We start from the raw sequence: 20,252 nt of genomic DNA, 5'->3' as shown, positions 1-20,252 counted from the left end.
GGGTTGATACAAGTTAATCTGGCCAGCACAGTCCCTGTCCCACATCAGGCTCAGAGTCTAAGAGGGAGACAGACCAGGTATTGAATTCCCATTTTACAGTTGAGGAAACTGAGGCACAGAGAAGTTAAGTGATTTACCCAAGGTCACACAGCGGGCAAGTAGCAGAGTCGGGAATGGAACCCAGATCCTCTGATCCCAGGCCCGTGCTCATTCCACTAGACCATTTTTTCATAAATGATGAAAGAGCCTAGATTTATTCATGAAGACTTTGGGACTGAGAATATTAGTGCAGAAATTGATTATAGTGCTAATGGTTTGGGAAGCACCACCCACACTCTCTCTCTCATCATTGTCAGTTGTGTTGCTCAAGGGGCAGTGGATGCAACAAGTGAATTCTTGAGCAGGGGTGCAGCACTGTTCAAAATGCCTGCAATATTTTACCTGCAATTCCCATTTATGGCCAAGTTGACTGGAGCGTAAGTACTGGTCTTGTTTTGCAGCGCCGACGCCGGGCAACTGCTTCACCGTCCACTTAGTCACCCTTGGCTGTCTTTCGGTCAGAAACCTTTATCACTGATGGTTACAGCCCCAGTAGGCATTCCTCTAGGTTCTGGCTGTTTCACCCCCACTGCTTTGCTGAAGTGGACAGTGGGTCTTATCTATATATCTATAAACTTTATCTACATATCTATAAACTTTTTTGCTTTCCCCTAATTGTAATTAATTTTAGTATCTGTCTTCTTTATTAGGTTATAAGCTCCTCGAGGGCTAGGATGACTCTCAAATGCTTACTACAGTGCCCTGCAGAGTGCACATTCAATAAATGCTATCAAATGATTCTCCTGCGAAAGAAGAAATAGTGTAAATTAAGTCAAAGGAACATGGTGACTTCACACACTTTTTAAAGCACATCTTACTATTCCTGGGCATTTGATATGGCTCCATTCAGAGCATTCATTCAATCGTATTTATTTAGTACTTACTGTATACAGAGCACTGTATGAGAGTGGACTGCAGAGGTGAGGAGAAAATTCACTCTTATGAGTTAAGGGAATCTTGGAGCCTTCAGGCCTTTGACATAGTTAAGTTTGAATTTCCTCTTCACATGCTCATTCTGTACTGTCTCTCCTGGTGCTAAAGTGGAAGGTAAAGAAAGCTGCATGATGTGGGTTGATCGGCCTATTGAACTACTGAATTTCAGTCCCTGCCACCCCTTCGGATTTTCCCTTCCAGAAAAGCCTGATCTTTTGTAAGCTCCTCTACTAGATTGCAAGCTTCTAGAGGGCAGGGATCATGTCCACCAACTCTACTGTACTCTCGCAATTAAAAATCAGTGGTATTTATTGAGCACTTAACTGTGTGCAGAGCATTGTACTAAGCACTAGAGTTGGTAGAAAGGATCCCTGCCCTCAAGGATCTTACAGTGTATTTTACAACTCCAAGTGCTTAGTACAGTGCTCTGCACACAAGTGTTCAATAAATATCACTGATTGATCTATGAGGTCTGAGCTCCCCGATGTTGATTGAGGGTGTATTTCTCTAAAAACTTTTCTCTATTCATTTTAAATCTCCATTTTTTAACTATTTCATTTCTCTTGTGTCTACAATTATGTTCATAAAACTGATCCACTATTGAAATATCTCTCAGATTGAAAGAAAAGGATTAAAAATATGTAAAAAGTATGTCCAGGGCAAAATGTAAAGATTATCTTGTAAACACTAAATTAAAAGATAGAGTTTGAATAAAAGAACAAAATCAGGTTAGCGAAGCAACGCAGGATTGATTCATTCCTGGCTAGTGCCTCTTTCCTGAAAATACCTGACCTATTTAGCTAGTACGAAAAGGTCACTTTCTATGTTTTTATGGCTTTCTCTCATAGTTCCTCCTGATAAAGGGAAATAAGTAAGGTCATGCAGAAGTCACCCAGGAATTGTGGAGGGTCTGGTAGCAAGAAAAGGAAAGAACAGGAAAGGTTCTGCTTATCAGTTTCAAACAGTGATCCAGAGATGTTTGAGGTCTGCTGTTCAATCAAAATGAATTCCCTGATTGAACAGGACTGGTGTGTTATGGCTAAGGAAGCTCATTCCTTCTGCTAAATTAATCTGTATTGATGCTTCCTTGGATTTGTAATCACTGGCAATTAGCGCCTTGGACTAATCACTGCAGGATTCGCAGTACACGAACTACAACACAAAAAGGAGGCCATAGTCTTCTCTGCAATTTAGTTCACATTCTGTCAGGCAAAAGCACCATCTAAGTGTACGGTTCTGGAGGCATCTGAAAGTTTAATTGCCATATAGTCCCTTTGGGGATTATCTATTTACAGTTCATATGTAGTAGACCCTGACACTCATGTATTCTCCAATGGCCTTGCAGCTGCCACCTGGTGAGGAGTGACAGAGCTAAAAATTGTGGAAACTCCCCAGCATTTTAAAAAAAAAGCCAAAGAATTTAACGTTCTGCCGACTGCCCCCAGAGAACCCAGTCACGAGAGCAGCCATTTTCTAGACAGGGCCATAGCTAAGAAAAGGCTTCTTCCCTATCGTATCATTACTCTGCCTGACTGCCCTGCCCCCTACTCATCCCTCATCACCCTCCACTCTGGACATTAAATCAGAGCAGTGCAGACAGAGGGGAGAGTTGGGGAGAGGCAAGAGAAAGACAATGCCTCTTCAATACTCCATTGCAGAAAGCCACTGGGAAGTAAGGTATAGATGGGGTGACCAATCAGGCTCCACCTGTGCAAAATATTCCTTTCCTAAGAGACCATGCCGCGACCAGGAATTTCACATCCACGTTTCCTCTGCTACAGTCAGCTTCTGGCCACTGAAGTCAGCTTCAGATATATTTTTTCCAGAGAAGAAAGTTTTCCTTTCTCTCTCATCTTTCATTGCATTAATGAATATTGTTCTCCATCTTTTAATTCTTTGTCATTTTTAGCACTTAGTTCTGCCCACCGAGATCCTGCTTTTACGGATTTCAAACGCAGAAACAAATCCATACGCTCTGTTTCGGAGGTCAGCGGCTAATGCATCACCCACCTGATGCTTTCCATCTCCCATAAACCGGAGCTGCTCGATGCCTCTCTAACCTCTCCAGTGCCTTTGAAAGTCCACATTCTCCTCATCTGCTTTGCCTTGGAGGAGGATGCTCAAATCTCAATTTTGAAGCTCAAATGGATTCTCTTTTGAGTGTCAGTTTCACGGGAGACCGCTTTGGTCCGCTTCCTGTCCTTGTGGGACTTGATCATATTTCATCCTTAAGAAATACCCGATTAATATTGCAGAGTAGTATCATCGCTCTTGATCCTCCATAGATGAAAAACTTTCCACTATTTCTCTTCAAATTCCTGTTTGCCTTACCCTCTAACATCACCTTTGAATTTCCTAGCTACTGAATCATATTTGTGATCAATTATTTAATGCTAATACTTTCTTGACTATCTATTTTGTGCAAAGCACAGCACCGAGTGTCTCACAATATACAAAATAATATATTTAAACTGAAAACAGTCCCTGCTCATTAGGAACCTATGAACCAGTCGGGGAAGACAACACAACTAACAATCCAACATCAAAATCCACCCATCTCTCTTCCTTCCCCACCAACATTTCCCTTTCCTCCCCACTAACTTCCACCCCACCAATGTATCGATCATTCAATCACTTGTATTTATCACGGGCTTCCTCTATTTTACCAACCGTTGGAGAGTTAGTAGACACTATCCCTGTCTTCAAGTAGCTTGCAATCTGTTGGGGGCTTGGGGGGAATGGAAGACACAAAAAATAATTTACAGGCAGAAGGATGCAATAGAGTATAAAGAGCATACGGACACCACTGCTGCCATCAGAGAAGCAGCGTGGCTCAGTGGCAAGAACACGGGCTGGGGAGTCAGAGGTCATGGGTTCAAATCCCGTGCTTGTCAGCTGTGTGATTTTGGGCAAGTCACTTTACTTCTCTGTGCCTCAGTTACCTCATCTGTAAAATGGGCATTAAGACTGTGAGCCCCACGTGGAACGACCTTGTCACTCTGTATCCTCTCCAGTGCCTTGTATCCTCTCCAGTGCTTAGAACAGTGCTTTGCACATAGTAAGCGCTTACTTAACAAATGCCATCATTATTATCTTAGAAAGAGGCAGAGGGCTACGTAGCGCTTGTGCTTGGGAGAGTACAAATACAACAGAGTTGCGGGTGCAACCACTCCACCAGTCCATCACACTAGTGACTTAGTCTCCTTGGAAGAGGAGTATGTTTAGAAAGGAAATTATCCTGCCCTCGGACTCCTCTACCCTCGCTGAGGAAAAGTACTGTGTTAACCGCTTCCGCCTATACTCATGGCAGGAGGCCTCCACAAAACCTGGCTGCAGTGGTGGCTACAGGTGTGCCCTGACCTTTGATCCTATTTCGTCTATTTGTTTGCGATGCGTCTGACGTTTCCTCACTTCCCCACCCTCGGATCTTCAGCACCTTATTGCAGCATGACCACTTGGTTAAAAGCATCTGGGGTTTTTCCTCATCCTAGAATTGCCCGCCCTGGCTGACCCACTAGGGCATCTTGGGGCCGTCTTGGACATCTAGACCGGCAGATGGGTGGGACTGGGAGAATGCACAGCTGCAGGGTCTCTGGGGCAGCAGCTACCGCAAGGTCTGCCAACCAATGAGGTGATCCGGCTGAGATAACTCCCGGTATTAATTAGTTCAAACTAATAGGGAGGACGGGGATAGCTGGGCTACATTGCCATTTGTCTGCTGTGTGACCTTGGGCAAGTCACTTAACTTCTCCGTGCCTGAAAAATAGGGATGAAGACTGTGAGCCTCACGTGGGACACGGATTGTGTTCATCCTGCTTAGCTTGTATCTGCCTCGGTGCTCAGTACAATGCCTGGCACGTACTAAGCACTTAACAAATACCATTAAAAATCATTCATCTTAAAGCCTCCTAATATTAGCTGATTTAGCCAGCAGAATAGTATGAAAACTATCAAGAAACCTATTGTTAGATTCCGGCCCTTGGAAACATTAGAAGAAGGATCCGTCGGGAGTACAGAATGAGAAGCCTGGGTATATGCCTGAGTTGTTGGTAAGGAGAGGGGTAATAGAGCAGAGAGAGTATGCGAGAGGATATTTTGTAGACATAAAAATCCTCGAAGCAGGAAATGACCATTTCTCTTTGATCAATTTTCAGTCAGGGCAGTTCATTATTATGAACGATTGGATCCAGGACTCCCACTGACCCCAGCCAGACTGCTCTGAGTGCCTTATGCATCTTTTTCCATTATCCATTTCTCTCCCCATTCAGTCTTTCTGACTTTATCACGGTCAAGCTGCCAACCGAGCAGATAGGTTTACTGTAACCGGTTTATAAAACAACCTCTTAATGCCCAGACTTTCTGGAACAGGTTGTGCTTCCCTTGTCAAAAGAAACTTGTAAACTACCAGGTCGGCTTGTAGGAGCTCTGGGGCAAAAGGAGGAGAAACTTCTGGCTGGTATCTTTCTAGTGCGAGAGCCTAAATTGATCAGTCTGCATTCAGTCAATGAAACAATGAATGATATTTATTGAATACTGTATCAGGTATTGGGAGAGTACAATACAATAGGATTGGTAGATGTGATCCTTGCTCACAAAGAGTTTACAGCCTAGAGGGAGAAAGAGACAGTAAAATAAAATACATATAGGGGAAACATGGCAGGATAAAGGGCTTCGTACACAAGCTTGGATTTGAACTTCTAATTTGAAAGAGTCCATTTTTGTGAGTCTTTAACATGTACAGAGAATACGAAAAAGTAATTTTAGACAAACATATGTGGGCAGGAAACATGTCTAACAGCTCTGTTGTTTTGTACTCTCCCAACAACTTAGTATAGGGAAGCAGCATGGTGTAATAGATCGAGCACAGGCCTGGGAGTCAGAAAGTCATGGGTTCTAATCCCGGCTCTGCCGCGTTTCTGCAGTGTGGCTTAACAAATACTGAGGTCACTTCACTAGACATTTTTGCTAGAACAGTATTAGGGATTTAGGGATGATTCATCCCCAAGTGTATAGCCGCTTGATCATGGCACACTGCAGTACTGGAAGAAATCGTTTGTGTTAGCACAGTCAAATTGGGTGAATATGTTTACAGGAGTTTTCCCTATTGCAAGAATGCAACCCATCTATTATAGGAGAACTGGGTGTATTCAGTTTCCAAGTATGACAACAGAAGGTTTCAAAGATCTGTGTGATGGGATCCCTCAGGGTTCAGTTATGATTCCCCTTATATTCTCCATCTACTGGGGAAGCAGCGTGGCTCAGTGGAAAGAGCTGGCTCAGTGGAAAGAGCCTGGGCTTGGGAGTCAGAGGTCATGGGTTCGTCATGGGTTCGACTCCCGGCTCTGCCACTTGTCAGCTGTGTGACTGTGGGCAAGTCACTTGACTTCTCTGTGCCTCCGTTGCCTCATCTGTAAAATGGGGATTAACTGCGAGCCTCACGTGGGGCAACGTGATTACCCTGTATCTACCCCAGCGCTTAGAACAGTACTCTGCACATAGTAAGCGCTTAACAAATACCAACATTATTATTATTATCTACACCCACTCCTTTGGAGAACTCATTCATTTCCATGGCTTCAGCTACCACCTCGACATGACTGATTCCCAAATCTACATCTTCAGCCCTGGTCTATTTCCCTCTCTGCAGTCTCGCATCTCTCCCTGCCTTCAAGAAATCTCCACTTAGAGGTCCCACCAAAACCTCAAACTTACCATGTCCAAAACGGAACTCCTTAGCTTCCTACCCAAACCCTGTTCTCCCCATGATTTTCCCATCCCTCGAGACAGCACCACCATCCTTCCTTTCTCACAAGCCTCTAACGTTGGCATTATCCTTGAAACGTCTCTCATTCAGCCCATATATTCAATTTATCACTAAATCCTGTCGGTTCAGCCTACACCATATCACTAAAATCCACCCTTTCCTCTCCATTCAAACTGCTATCACGTTAATCCAAGAATTTATTCTATCCTCCCTGGATTACTGCATCAGCCTCCTTGCTGAGCTCCCTGCTTCCTGCCTCCCACTCCAGTCCACATTTCACTCCACTGCCTGGATAATTTTTCTACAAAAATGTTCAGTCCATGTTTCCCCACTTCTCAAAAAACCTCCAGAGGTTGCCCATCTACCTCTGCATCAAACAGAAACTCCTTACAATTGGCTTTAAAGCACTCGATCAACTCGCCTCCTTCTAACTCACCTCACTGCTCTTCTACTACAACACTGCCCACACACTTTGCTTCATTAATGCCAACATACTCACTGTGACTCGATCTCGTCTATCTTGCTGCCGACTTCTCACCCATGTCCTGCCTCTGGCCTGGAATGCCCTCCCTCTTCATATCGGACAGAGAATTACTCATCCCACCTTCAAAGCCTTATTGAAGGCCCATCTCCTCCAAGTAGCCTTCCCTAAGCTCTCATTTCTTTTTCTCCCATTCTGTGTCACCCTGATTTGTTCTCTTTAATTCACCCCTCCCTCAGCCCCTTAGTACTTATGCACATATCCATAATTGATGAATATTATTGTCTGTCTCCACCTCTAGACTGTAAGCTCATTGTGGGCAGGGAATGTGTCTACCCATTCTGTTGTATTGTTATACTGTACTCTCCTAAGTGCTTAAATACAGTGCTCTGCACACAGTAAGCACTCAATAAGTACAACTGATTGATTGCCCTTGTCATTCATTCTAACAGTTTGGGACACAGGAGCCAACATCCCTAACTTTCTCCTTAACATCTTTAACTTCGCTAGGAAGCAGACAGGACTGAGATTCATTCATTCATTCAAGCATATTGAGTGTTTACTGTTTGCAGAGCCCTGTACTAAGCATTGGGAGAGTACGATACATCAAGATACCTTTATTTACTTTATAGTATTTGTTAAGCAGTTACGATTAGACTGTAAGCCCGTCAAAGGGCAGGGACTGTCTCTGTTACCGATTTGTACATTCCAAGCGCTTAATACAGTGCTCTGCACATAGTAAGCGCTCAATAAATATTATTGAATGATGTGTCACACGCTGTTCTAAGTACTGGAGTAGGTGCAAGTTAGTTAAGTCAGACACAGTCCTTATCCCACATGAGGCTCAGAATCTAAATAGGAATGAGAACACGCACCCTCATTTTCCAGCTAAAGAAACTGAAGGGCAGAGAAGTTAAAAGAAAACCTTGGTTCCAACTGTCTTGCAACCATTTAACCATCCTTAAAATGCCATAGAAAGTGCCTCTTGAGCCTCTCTGTGCTAGCGAGCCTTAGCTTAGCCACTCAGTCATTGATATATAGTGAATGCTTACTGTGTGCAGAGCATTGTACTAAGCATTTGGGAGAGTACAGAACCATAGTTAGTGGACACATTTCCTGTCCACAACAAACTAGTCCTATCTACGAAGCCCGAAAGGGTGAAATGAAGCTGCCGGTGGGGGCAACGCACCCCCTTGCATCAGTAAGGTAGGGAGACTTCAGACCTCGGGAACTTTCTGTCCCATCTGCGCTTTTAAACATTTGATTCCCAATTGCATTTCCAAATGAATCCCACCTGTTCTGAAGCAGTTCTCCATCAACGTGCAGAGGGAGAATAATTCCGGAAATGTCACAATCAAAGCTAAAAGCCATTTCCAAGAAATGGCCCAGTATGACACTCCTGGAAGCATGCCTTCAATCTGCAGTGTGGCTGGTTGGACAGAGTCTCGGCTCAGCAAACCCCATCTTCAACAAATTCACCCCTTTAAGCTGGTTTGGAACTCTGCAGCGAGAACAGTGATAGGTAACCGGTAGCAATAGGTTCGCTCAGCTTGAACCTGCTATTGAAATAAGGTCAATTTCACAAACTGCTAGTAGACTATTCTTAGAACTAAAATTTTTAAAAAAATGAAATCAGTGGAGGGGAGTAAAGAGGCAGCCGGGTCCTGGGCTGACATATTTGAAAGACTATCCAGCAGTTGTAAAAGAGAAATGAGCAGGTTAATGAAGGGGGAGTCTTTTCACCTATAAAATGTATCAAGCAAAGTACAGTTTGGAATAATGCAAGGAGTTACTCCTCCAATTTTCCATTCCTCAGTTTCCCATTTGTCTCCACTGTAACACTGTTACAAGGATGGGGTGTAAGCCTGAGTTGGCCAATCAATCAATGGCATTTATTGTTTACTGTACTACACTGTAATAGACACTTGGGAGAGTATCACAGAGTTGGCAGATATGTTCCCTGCCCACAGTGAGCTTCCAGGCTAGAGGGGAAACAAAGAAAGCAAGTAGATCTGGGGCAATCAGGCAGAACTTTTTTTTCATTCCTTATTTACCCCAACTCCCAAAATCCTGGACCAGGGATATTTGTCTCAGCAACTCAAGGAGGGTCCACGGTGGCCAAGGAGATGGGGGAGAACCGGGGGTCACAGCGGCCTCCTGGCAGCCTCCACCCTCCAGAACATCCCACTTCCGTTATGGAAAGGGATTGAATCTGTAACGGGAAGGTGCAAGACAGGGACTTGTCCGGGAGCAGAACCGCCAAGCTGTTGCTTAGCAACCTCCCTCCCTCCCTGGGGCTGAATTTGCCATGAAAGAGCCCTTCAGGCTCAAGCCAATATGCAGTTTTGCTTTTGAAATTTGAAATGCCTTTGAAAAGGTGGCAAGTCACTCCTCTTCTCTGTGCCTTGGTTTCCTAAACTGAAAAATTTGGATTCACTGCTAGTTCTCCCTCCTACTTAGACTGTGAGTCCCATGTGAGACAGGAGCTGTGGCCAACCTGATTATCTTCTATCTACCCCAGTGCTTGGAGCACTTCTCTAGACTGCAAACTCTTTGTGGGTACAGAAGGTGACTACCAACTCTGTTGTGTTGTACGCTCCCAAGTGCTTAATACAGTGCTCTGCCACATACATGGTAAGTGTTCAGTAAATACCACTGACTGATTAATTACCAAATACCATTACTATTATTTTAGCAACTGCACTGCACTCATTTCTTGAGCAGTTCAGATGTGGGTCAGCATAATCCCAATTTAAAGCAGTCGATATAAAAGTGTAAAACTTCATTGTAGTAAATCTCCAGCCTAATTATTGCAAAGAAATGGACACATATTTTGATTTGAGAAGTTTCATAAAATATACCTGTCATTAACCCAGAGATGGAGGCAGTGGGCAAGAAAGCCAAAAAGAATGTTAAAATTTGAGCCCCTTGGAAAACAGTAAGCTTTTCAAATAATACGGTAAGCTCCTTGTTGGTAGGAAGCCTTGGTAGGGCTTCTGTTTCACTTTCCCAAGCATTTAGGGAAACAGTATGGCCTAGTGGAATGATCACAGATCTAGGAGTCAGATGACCTGTAATCTAAACCTGATTCTGCCAGGTACCTGCTGGGTGACTTTAGGCACATCACTTAACTTCCCCAGACCTCAGTTCCCTCATGTGCAAAATGGAGATTCAATATCCATTCTCCCTCCTATTTAGACTGGGAGCCCCATGTGGGATCACTTTGTCTTGTATCTACTCCAGTACTTAGTACAGTGTTTGGCACATAGTAAGCACTTAACAAATATCACAATTATTATTATTTAGTACAGAGTGTTACCTTGGGCAAGTCACTTAACTTCTCTGTGCCTCAGTTACCTCATCTATAAAATGGGAATTAAGACTGTGAGCCCCACGTGGCACAACCTGATTACCCTGTATCTCCTCCAGTGCTTAGAACAGTGCTTGGCACTTAGTAAGCGCTTAACAAATACCAACATTATTATTATTACTCTAACAAACTTCCTTTCACAGATAAAGAACTACATATTTCAAATGAGAAATTTAACTTTCCATCCTAAATGTCTCAGAATATTAAAAAAGTATTTGCTCTTTGTGTTTTCAAATCACACCATCTTGATGCAGCCCTCCAGCTAAGTGTTAACTCCAAGGAAAATAGAGTAATACTGCAAAGGCAATTTCATGTTTTTATTCCCCTCTATCTAGGATTAAATGCGTTACACATCATTTTAGAGGAAGGTTTTTAATTTCATCCAACTGTCTGTTATAGGAGTGGAAATATTATAATGCTACAATTTTATAAAATTGACTTCAAAGAGATGTATTTAATGCATGTTAAATTCTTAAAATGAGGGCACTGTGCTTAATATAAATCTATTTCTCTATAATCAAAACAATCTTTATCCCCAGGAAATAGTTTCATTTCATTTCCATTTGGCCAGTTGCCAGTGTTACCTGTTTTGCAAACTCAATAAAATGCCAAGTTCCTCTTGGGTTCACTGTACTAAGTGCTTAGAAGAGTACAATACCACAGATTTGGTAGACTTTTCCCAACCCACCAAGAGCTTTTTAATAAATGATAATAATAGTGGCATTTATTAAGCCCTTACTCTGTGCCATGCGCTGTACTAAGCGCTGAGGTGAATACAAAGCCAATCAGGATGGACACAGTCCCTGTCCCACATGGGGTTCACAGTCTTAATCCCCATTTTACAGATAACTGAGGCTCAGAGAAGTGAAGTGACTTACCCATGGACGCAACAGACAAATGGAAGAACTGGGATTAGGACCTAGGTACTTCTGACTCCCAGGCCCATGCTCTATCCACTAGGAAATGCTGCTTTTCCGTGTATAGTTTATAGTCTAGAGAGAAGGAGTGTGACTTGGGGTAATTCAGAGGGCGAGGGGACAGGAAAATCCCATATCTCTTGGGTATTCGACTCCAGGTCAGACAGGAGCTGCCCTCAAAACTGCGAGGGGACCAAGCACGGGCAGATATGATTAGTATGCAGGCTAGACTTCCTTAGATGAGAGGGCAGCTCGATCTGCCAATCACATGCTGGGACCTGCTGGAAAAAGGCTCTTGAGGGGATAGAATTCTGCCACAGTGGGGTGAGAGAAACCAGCTTTGATGCGGCCACGCTTTAGGGGGGGTTTTGACAGGAGCCGTGGCGGCTGCGACAGCAGCAGTTTAGGCAGCGAGAGCCATATTTCAAGGTGTTGCCCCCTTCTCTCTCCCTCCCCCCTCCCTTAGCCCAGGCCCTGTGACTTCACCCCACTGAGCTCACATATTAATCCAATCCTACAGCTGAGTTCACTCAGTTCATTTGATCGTATCTGGAGTCCAAGACTCCAGGTATTCAGAAGGTTTCTAAAGTCTGGCACAATGGGTTGCATTGGACAAAAGGAGCTACTAAGCAGAGTAGTCATTTGCCCATAATTTGGGACTCCATGTCATTGAAGAGCACCCAGTGGGCCAAAGAGAGCAAGAGTGGCCCTCAGAAATTTAACAGATGCCCCAGATGTCACTTGGGCTTGAGGAGAAACAGAAGAGCCGGCATTAGAACCTTGGGAGTCAGAAGGACCTGAGTTCTAATCCCAGGTCTGTCACTTATCTGCTGTGTGACCACCTATATTCTCTGTGCCTCAGTTACCTAAAGCGTAAAATGGGGATTAAGACTGTGATCCCCACATGGGACATGGACTGTGTCCAACCCGATTAGCTTGTATCTACCTCAGTGCTTAGTGCAGAGTCTGGCACATAGTAAGTGCTTAACAAATACCATAAAAAAGAGCCTCATAGCTACCAGGTGGATTTAGTAGAGGCTACTGATTTCTATTTTCACCAGCTGTTCATCAAACTAGCTTCTTCAGGGGGTTGGCGGTTTTCCTCCAAGGGAAATGGACAGTCAAGATTTTCTCTGCCTGGCCATTTCTAAATGGATTCACTTCTACTCTTGGGCTTCTCATTTGAAAAGCCTGAATAAATTGTTTTAGTTAGCTAAAAGTCAGGCAGTTCAACAAACTCATTCTGTAACACTCTCAGCTCTGGACTTCAGAACATCAGTACTTCCCTACAGAGGGGCTGCACACTCCTTGCAGCCATACCCCACTACCGGAGTCAGCTCGCAGTGCAGGAACTGGGAAACAATTAAGCCTAATTAAATAGTAACAGGGCAGAAGAACCATATGACAAGTCACTCGCTGTAGTTGACTCTAAATGGATCAATTTATCATCCCGTGATGACTGTATTTAAAAGGCTAAGGTCAGTGCAAAGCACATTTCTGTCAGGAGAGGAAACTGGTGAAAAAGTAAGGTCAAGTTTGAATGGACTCTATGATTACTATTATAGGGAAGTGGAAGGCGAATAGGGCCAGGGAAGTGGCGGAGGAAGCACTCCTGGGCCCAATAAGGCTTCCAGCCCCTGATTGAATTTCTGCAGTAAACGAGCCACTTTTGTGAGTGGTGAGTAGCAGAAACCCAGCCCTAACTCTGCCCTCAGTGAAGTTTTAGCTGGTCAGTTATGCATCCGTCAGAGGAGCGCCTTTTGTTGCCTTAGCAACTTCTGTAGTTAAGGTTTCAAATGCTTTCCAGTGGTTGTAGGTAAAGTTAGCGCCAAATCCACCCCAGGTTTGGGCTTACTGAACTCAGGTGGGGATAGCTGCGCTAGGAAGGGTGGGGTGGGGCTGTTTCCCACTTGAATTTCATAAAACACCGATTGAATCTGCTATGCATTATGAATTTTTCCAAGTCGGGACCCTCTCCGCAGGGTAGTTCAGTGAGATAGAATAGGAAGGAAAATCTAGAAAAGCGGTCAGCAATTTTTTGGTGGTGAAGAGCCAGACAAAAAGAAACGTTGGAGTAGTTGGTGCTCAGAGATCGATTTAAATGCACATTAAATTTCATTTCCAATCTAATGGCTTTTAGCCCTCCCCTACCAGCTTCTGCCTCCATGCCTGCTGTCTTGAGAAGATCTCAGAAGATCCAGGTGTGACTTCTGAGGTACAGGTTGTCCATTTCCTGCTCTAGAACGTTAGGTAATGGGCGATGCTTTAGACTGGGAGCCCCATGTCATACAGGGGTGAGTGCCTGATCTGCCTGTAATGAATGGCTTATTAAAGTGCTTTGCATATATTAAGTGCCTAACTAATACCAAAACAATAATATTCATTATCTTTAATATATTGTCTATCATTTTATGTGATATATTCAATATAAATAATAAAAGTTACTATTTTATTATAATAACCTCTGCCTGCCCCCAAAATGCAATAGAAATTATATCCAAGGATCTTCAAAAGAATACTATTTCTCCCAGGGAAAATCAAACAATTAATAATTTTTAATTGAGCGCTGACTCTATGCAGAGCACTGTACTAAGTGCTTTCAAGAGAATGGTAGCATTAGTAGACATGATCCCTGTCCTCAAGGAGCTTTCAATTCAGCAGGGGAGACTGATACTAAAATAAAGCTTGACCCATATTGATTGGAAGTAATTACACAATTCATATATAGACAACTCCTAATTAGTGAATTCCATATGGAGTGGAAATCTTCAATATCAACTGGACATCCAGGGCTCTTGAGAAAGGACAGTCAGGAGCCAGTATCCAACCTCCAGGGCCTGAGGAATGTGTCTTATAAAACTTTCAGCCAAGTGCTTTTGGTTCCCATCGTTTTTGAGATAATTTACGTATCCCAATCTTCCTTCTCATTAATCTCATTCTGCATTTTGACAATGTGATCCTTTAAATAATTCATTTCAAAAACCCCTGGAGGAAAGAATTGCCAGTTACTCGGATGGAGTAATTCGATTTAAAGCAACTGATGCTATTTCCTTAGGAACTAAAGATTGATTTGTAATTGTTTAATCAAAGTCTTTATTAAAATCAAACAGCTTTCACAAAGTATAAAAATCTCACTCCTTACCTGTAGGATTTGCAATTATGCAGTACTAGCCTATGGAATAGGTCACCAAATTGCCTCACCCGCTGCAAAAAAAGCCAAAAAAACATGGTTTTATATTAAAAATAATTTTTTTCATGACACTCTGGCCCAGTAGATATTGGGAAGGCTGCTTTTATTCATGTATACGAAAGATATTAGAGGACACATTCATTACCATTCAACTACTTCTGCCTTCTGTCTTTGCTACCTGATTAGGCTTGGCAATATAATAATTGTGGTGTTTGTAAAATGTTTACTATATGACATGTCCTGTCTTAAACACTGGAGTAGATACAAGTTAACCAGGTCAGACCCAATCCCTATCCCATATGGGGTTCACAGTCTAAGAAGGAGAGAGAGAACAGATATTGAAGCTTCATGTAACTGATGTGGAGACTAAGAAAGTTTAAATGGCATGCCCAGTGTCTCACAGCAGGTAAGTAGCAGAAGTCCTTGATGGCAGAAATCATCTCTACTAACTAACTTAATGGTACCCTCTCAAGTCCGGAAGGCACTCAAAAAATAGTCTTCATTGAAGAGTTCTAGGAAAGTTGGAGTGAAAAAGGAGAACTGTAATTTTAAAAACTTGAAAATCTACCCACAATAGAAGTTTCTGAACTCTGATGGCTGAGCACCCTAGAATTCTATGAAAGTGGTCAGGCTATCATCATCTCTTTTCCTATTAGAGGCACTGTGGACTGTTGTTTCAAATCACTGGCTCAATAAGCAGCAACTGCAGAGGCCAAAAAGACCAGTGAAACACAAGGTATCATGAGGAAGGAGTCAGAAAAGCAATGTGGCCTCTATAGACAGCAGGTGGCAAAAATACAGCATTAATTACCATAAAAATCTGTGCATGTCCTAGGGGATTTAGATGCCTTCATGGATCAATCAATCAGTCATAGTTACTGTGTGCTTACTGTGTGGAGAGCACAACATAATGGAGTTGGTAGACACATTCCCTCCCCACAAGAAGCTCACAGTCTAGTAGGGTGAGTGGTCCGTAATGATGATAGATGTTAGGGATGTTAGATATGGAGGAGAAAAGTCAGGGATGTTAGCTACAATCTCCCTTAATGTTCTCAAATGAGTGTCGAGAAGGACAAGCGTCACATCTAAGCATCCTTGTTGCTATTGATGAAAATAGAATTCTAGGCTGGATGGGCCATTTCTCCCCCCCACCAGGCATGGCATTGTTTAAACAATAGCTTCATGTGTAAATATACAATGGAATGAACTGACAAGGCCAGGGGAAAAAAAATCACATACTCTGGTAGTGTTGGCACAAGCATTTGAAATTCATGCTGAGCCCTATCATTTGCATAATTTAGGCATGATTATCTACAACAAAAAAAGTTAATTATTTCAGTTCATTAAAGTGAGGAGGCTTGTAAGCATGTTACATTATATATTAGACAAATATAAACCAGACCCTTGGGGTTTGCCTATTAAGAGAATGACCTTATTATTATTAGAGTGTAAACTCCCTGTGACAGGGAACGTGTCTACCAACTCTGTTATATTGTACTCTCCCAAGCATTTAGTACAGTGGTCTGCACAAAGTAAGTGCTCAAAAAACTATTGATTATTATTATTATTATTATTATTACATTTAAGTGTTTACTATGAGTCAAGCACTGTTTTAAGTGCTGAGGTAAATACAAGCTAATCAGATAGGACACAGTCCCTGTCTCATAAGGGGCAATAACAGCATTCTCTCAGCTACACCCTCCTAATCTGGAAGTTTACAATACTGTTTTTACTCCCTGCAGTGTAATAGGAATTCCTAAGAAGTAACTGCTCATCTTTCTCTCTAAAACATGTCTTGCTTCTTCCCTTTATTGAAGAGACTGTCCAAAATCATTGAAAGATATTACTTGATTTCACCACATTAGAAAATGCCCTTCTAATCTCCTTTTTCTCCCAGTGAATGTATATTTTCTTCACAGGACTCCCCCTTTTTGAAGGTTTAAATTAATTATGCCCCGCTAGTCATTCCTTGGCAACTGATTCCCTCTGTCCTCCTTACTTCCAGCTTCCCAATTTCAATTCTCCATAAAGCAATGGTTGGGGGTAATCTTACTGTTAATCATTCTCTTCATGTGTCTGACCCAAAGTAGCTGTGCTATGGAGAATTTAGCTTTGTTCCTAGAAGAATGACTAATAATAATACTAATGATGGTATTTGTTAAGCGTTTATTATGTACCAAGCACTGTTGTAAGTGCTGGGGTAGATACAAGTTCATCAGATTGGACGCAGTCCCTGTCTCACGTGGGACTCCCGGTCCTGATTCCCATTTTACAGATGAGGCAACTTCAGAGAAGTGAAGTGACTTGCCCAAGGTCACACAGCAGACATGCGGTGGAGCCGGGATTAGAACCCAGGTCCTTCTGACTCCCAGACTCATGCTCTATCCGATCCAGAACTGTCATATTGTACTCTCACAAGAGGATAGAACAGTGCTATACACACGGGACACGCTCAAAAAAATACGAGTGAATGAATGAATTCATTCATTGTTTGGGATCTTGCCATTTAATATTGAGTCAGGCCCAGAAATGACAGTGAGGGGAGTGCAAGAAGTGCGAGGAGCTGAATGTGGCGCCTGTTTGGGGTCCTGGTGATGTCCCAGCCGAAGAGAAGGTTGGCAACACTACAGCGTTCTGTAGCCCTTCTGTCTGGCCAAGACCCTGATACCGCGCTGCCGCCACACACTATCAGACGACCGGCCAGAAGATGTTCTGGCCTTCTTGATTTACTTTTCTTCATCCTTATCTATAGTTTTGCGTATGGCTTTTCGGTTCTGCGTATGGCTTCCCTGGTGCAGACTAGTATGTAGACTTGTCATGAGGCTGTAAAACCGGGCTGATTTGGGGAACCAGCGGCCATTTGCGTGTCTTCTTTGGTGTGTCCTCTGGGGCACGGTTATTGGCAAACAGTCGATCTTGAATGACTGTCACTAGGACATGGGCTGGTGCTCCGATTTTGTTGAGATGAAAGAGTTTCCGGAAGGGACAGAAGCTCATTGTAACATTTGCAACCATGCCCCTTGTTTCATCTTCTAGTCCGGGAGAGAACAGTAACTTGAACAGCATCCCTGCTTTACCGCACTGGTCGTGGGAAATGGATTGAATCAGAGCACTCTCAGCTCTGACCTTATCAATCGTACCCTCATGAAGTATTATTATTATTATTGTTGTTATTGTTAAGAGCTGGGTAGATACAAGTTAATCAGGTTGGACACAGCCCCTGCCCCACCTGGGACTCACAGTCTGAGAAGGAGGGAGAACAGATATTGAATCCCCATTTTACAACTGGGACACAGAGAAGTTAAGTGGCATGCCCAAGGTCACACAGCAGAAAAGTGGCAGAGCCAGGATTAGAACCCAGGTCCCCTAATCCCCAGGCCCATGCTCTTTCCGCTAAACCACGCTGCTTCTCAGTAATAGCCTCAAAACCTTGAGTAACCTTTCAGGTCAGCCGAATTTGCTAATTTCCAGACTCCAGATCTACTGATGGTATCAAACACTTACCTAATAGCTAAGAAAGCTATGTAGAGGTCTCTCAATACATATCCCTGATTAATTGATTTTTTAAGTGATGGGCTGGACTCTGCCAAAAAGGCTAGATAAATAACCTCTGTTAAACTCCCCCTGGGAGCTTGCAATCCAAGACACATAACATGTGAAAGGATATTTCCTAAACGTAAACATTACCTGCAGAATGGATACTTGCGTTATTTACAACACTAGTACAAATGCATTTTGTGAGGTGGAGTGAGCAGAGTGTGTTTCAGAATGCTTGCCATTCTGAATGGGATTGGATTTTACTTGGTTGGGAAAGGGTGGGAGTTTGTCCTATTTTCTGAATGTTCGATGGTGATTATTCACTGTTAAAAGGATGGCATTTCAGTCATGAGCCTCTTGTCACTTCTCTGGAACCTTTTACCCTTTTACCCTCTATCATACTCTCCAAAGCACTTAGTACAGTGCTCTGCACACAGTCAGCACTCAATAAATACCACTAATTGACCTAACAAAGGCAACTCTGCAGCTAGCGACTGTTCTGGGCCTGAAGCAGAACACAAGGGTGGAAGATGGCCAGCCTTAGGTACCAAGCACTGTTCTAAACAATGAAGAACATTGAAGAGAGCTCTGTGAGGAAAGCTCTGTGCCCTAAGCATTTTTTTAAATGGTATTTGTTAAGTGCTCACTATGTGCAGGCACAGTACTAAGCACTGGGGTAGATACAAAATAATCAGGCGGACACAGTCCATGTCCCATGTCTCACATGGGGTTCACAGTCTAATCCCAATTTTACAGTTGAGGGAGCAAAGACCCAGAGAAGTGAAGCAACTTGCCCCAGGTCACAGAGCAGACCAGTGACAGAGCTGGGATTAAAACCCAGGTCCTTCTGACTCCCAAGCCTGTGCTTTATCCACTAGGCCATGCTGCTTTTCTTCTCTTTTCATCATGGATTACTTTCCTCCAAAAACTTAAAAAAGGAAGAACTGGAAACAGTGATATGAGGCTTCATGGCTCTGCTTCCCCTTTCCCTATCATCACCACCTTCTCAGACCCAATATGAACTTCGAGTTGGGGGGATACCATTCCTCTCCAGCGGTGGAGCCTGTCTCAGGTGAATTGGTTGAACCACTCCTGCGACCACTCTGGGAGTGAGGAATAGAGGCAGAGAGGAGACTGGAAGTAGAACAGGAGGAGACACAGCAGAGATGAAGCAAGGAGAAATGGAGGAGCAGAATCAGTTAGAAGCTCACCCAAGCAGTGGTTTGTGGAAAGGAAATTCAGGGATTATTGACAGAGGGTGGATGGAACTGGTATGAAGAGATAGAGGAAAGATGAGCTGGGGAAACCAAAATGGGAACCTCAAGAAAAAGGCCCAGAGAAAATATTCTTTGGAGCCTGACTCGAGTGAGCTGCTCCTGCAAGCACTCTGGGAATGAGGGGTAATAATAATAATGTTGGTATTTGTTAAGCGCTTACTCTGGGCCGAGCCCTGTTCTAAGCGCTGGGGTAGACAGAGGGGAATCAGGTTGTCCCACGTGGGGCTCACAGTCTTAATCCCCATTTTACAGATGAGGTCACTGAGGCACCGAGAAGTTAAGTGACTTGCCCACAGTCACACAGCTGACAAGTGGCCGAGCGGGGATTCGAACCCATGACCTCTGACTCCAAAGCCCGTGCTCTTTCCACTGAGCCACGCTGCTTGGGAGGAGTAAAGCAGGGAGAAATGGAGGAGGAGAATCAAGAGCTGAAAAGGAGAAGGGAGAGAAGGGACTGGGGGAGCAAGGCAGAGGTTAGAAACAGAGAGCAGGGAGACCAAGGGAAGACAAGATGGGAGAATAAGACAGTGGAGTCAGTTGGGAAAGAGACTCCAAGGAAAGACAGAAAAATTTGCTTGCGATAAAATAAACTTGGAGCTAATACAAGCAGGGGCTTTTGGAAATGAAATTCAGGGATGACTGACAGAAAGAGGATGGATAGGATCTGTATGAAGAGACAGAGGA

Source organism: Ornithorhynchus anatinus, chromosome 9 (assembly GCF_004115215.2).
Source record: "Ornithorhynchus anatinus isolate Pmale09 chromosome 9, mOrnAna1.pri.v4, whole genome shotgun sequence".
Lineage (NCBI taxonomy): Eukaryota > Metazoa > Chordata > Mammalia > Monotremata > Ornithorhynchidae > Ornithorhynchus > Ornithorhynchus anatinus.
This window is presented reverse-complemented; position numbering follows the sequence as displayed.